The sequence below is a fragment of the Sesamum indicum genome, linkage group LG8, assembly GCF_000512975.1.
Source record: "Sesamum indicum cultivar Zhongzhi No. 13 linkage group LG8, S_indicum_v1.0, whole genome shotgun sequence".
NCBI lineage: Eukaryota > Viridiplantae > Streptophyta > Magnoliopsida > Lamiales > Pedaliaceae > Sesamum > Sesamum indicum.
The window spans coordinates 1,128,891-1,131,686 of record NC_026152.1 but is presented as its reverse complement, the minus strand read 5'-3'; positions in this window follow the sequence as shown (position 1 = coordinate 1,131,686).

Genomic DNA, 2,796 nt, shown 5'->3' with positions numbered 1-2,796 from the left:
CCTTCATCTCTCTCCCAATCCATCTTTTCACCCGTCTTCTTCGATTTGCCTCGGTCCATGGACAGTAATCTCACCAAACAAATCGAAGAAAAACCAGTTTCTCCGCCGCTCGCTCCCTTAAATTTCAGGGAAGAGAAAAAAAACTAACAAACAAACAAAAGAAAAGAGAAAACGAAGCAAGAAAACAGGTGGTTCTAATTCGGGATGGATCAATCAAACACCAACTCAGTTAATCCAAGAAAAAAAACAACAAAAACCCAGTTCAAAACTCAGGCAAATTCCCAAAACCCAGAAGCTAAAACTCATTGGGAAATCACAAAACAAAGAAATCTCAAACTTGTTGAACAATCCATCCCAAATGTGAGAGAGCGAGCGGCTTTTTTCACAAACCCAAATGTCGAATTCCCACTGTGGATACTTGGGAAGATTAGGAGGAGAGAAAGTTATTAAGAAAAGAGGGAGATGATGATATTTGATTTGAGGAATGTGTGAGAGTGGGGGGAGAGGAAGGGGGGACGGAAGTAGGGTTTATAAGAGAAGAGAAAAAGATTTGGTGTGTGTGTAGAAGGATCGTGGTTGGTCTGTTGCTGCTGTGTTTGGTCCCACGCGGCTTTCGTCTTTTTTACTCTGCTGCTACTGTTCTTCTTCTGCTTCCGTTGCTTTTACTCCAACCTTCTTCTTCTTCTTTCCTTTTTTCCTTTTTGCCCCTAAAAGTTTTGGATTTTATCTTTTAGGCTTTGTTTGGACCGATGAATTTAAATAAAGAATTTCAAATAATATTAATTTAAAATTATTTCAACTTTATTAAAACTAAATTAAAATGAAAATACAATTATACTTTAATTTTTTGAAATATAAAATTATCCAAACAAGTATAGTGAATTTATTATTATAAATTTATTGTACTATGGAGGTTGCAGCTGAATTTCAAAATTAACCAGATTTTTAAGATTAATTGAAAAAAAATAAAAAATTACCTAATGGATATAATCGGTACTTGAGTTTAAAAAAAATGATGGGATTAAAAGCTACAAATAACTAGCAGCTCTTATCAAAACGTCGTCTCTGTAAAATTTAATTCTAAAAGTAATTATTAAAAAAAAGCCAAATAATATAAAAAATTATATTTACACTTGAAAATGCAAGTTTAATTTGCTCAATGACTAGCCAAACTGTCACTTCTTAATAGTGTAAGTAAATATAGAGTAAGGGCTAAGCATATATATACCTTTTAACAAATTACATGCACTTTTCTCTATTTTTCAAAAATAAAAAAAATGCTTTAAAAATATAACCAAACAATTTGGTATCTAAGTCTTACTTTTCTACTTGTTTAGAGAATATTGGATCTTTAGAAATATCTATTTTAATTGGTTTAGTTTTTAAACATTTCAAATAATATTGCATTTTTATCTTATTTAATATATATACATTGTGTATATATAATTTTTTTCCTAAATAAAACAACTTTTAGGTATATAAAGTTACTAGAAGAAATATAATATTTAATAATAACTAATTGTCATAGTTAAAAATAAATAGTTATAGTAAATAAGTATTAACTACAGCCACGTAATAGTTGGTAGGTGCGCTTTTTGCGTATGTTGTTAAAATATTTGTTATGGCTAAAAGCCATGACAAAAATATTCACCATAGCTCATAACTATGGCCAAAACAATTTATATATATGGATAAGCTAAGTTTTTACATCAGTTTTATTAACCATGATGTACCACGACTTTTAGTCTATATCTATTAAAAGTGTAGGCAATAGTATTTTGTTTTTCAAGTGCATGTACATATTAAATAAAATAAAAAAAATAGGGTTAAATGGATTTTTAGTCTGGTAACTTGGCGTTTTCGTGTTTTAACTTAATATGGTAACATTTTAGTCATACATATTTTCAACTTTCGTGACATCAGTCATTATTTTTTATTGGAGTTCACACTCCAGCAAAAAAATGGATTGAAATCGTGAAATTACTGGCAAAAATGAATCAACAGAAACAACAATCCTAATTTTAAGCGGTCACGTGAGATGCACATTTATTTTTCCAATAAGAAGGATGAACATTAAAGAGAAAAATGACTGAAATCACAAAAATAAAAATGATGCAAAAGCAAAATACTATTTTAAAAAATTAAAGCATAAAAATACTAAATAATCTAAGTTACGTGATTCAGGTTGCTAAAGATAGGTCGGGTCGTGACCTTGGGTAGATGTAGGTCGGGTCGCAACTCTCCTTAAGCTCCCTTAAGTGGATCCTGAGAATAGAAAACACGTTAGGAGCTCCCACCTAAGGCCCTGCGATGCTTAAATTAGATGAAATGGGGTCGAATACGATTTGGAAGGCTTAAAAAGGGTCGAAAAGCATTAAATACAATTCCCCTAAATGCTTATAATTGATGATATTTATAGTTTCCCATACCATATGAGATGGCTCCATGTGGCAGTATTTGGAAGCATGCCTGTCAAAAGATCCAACGATCTATAAGCTGGGTTTCTATTTTGGGTTGGATCGGGCGGATCGGGTCAATCGATCTGACCCGTAGACTTACACGCGGATCTTGTCATACTTTTGTAATTTTCCTTAGATTTTCGTGCTTCTGCTCGCTAGGGGGCTACTACCCCTATCATTACTCCCCTACTTCTTCTAGTATCATTAATTACATTAGTAGAAGTCGATCAGTCCTCTGTCAGATCACTGCGCCTCAGCCGTAGATCATGGCTGACGTGTCATCATCCTGTTACCCTGGAAAGGCGCGCTTTTTTTTTTTCATTTTGTCACTATATAT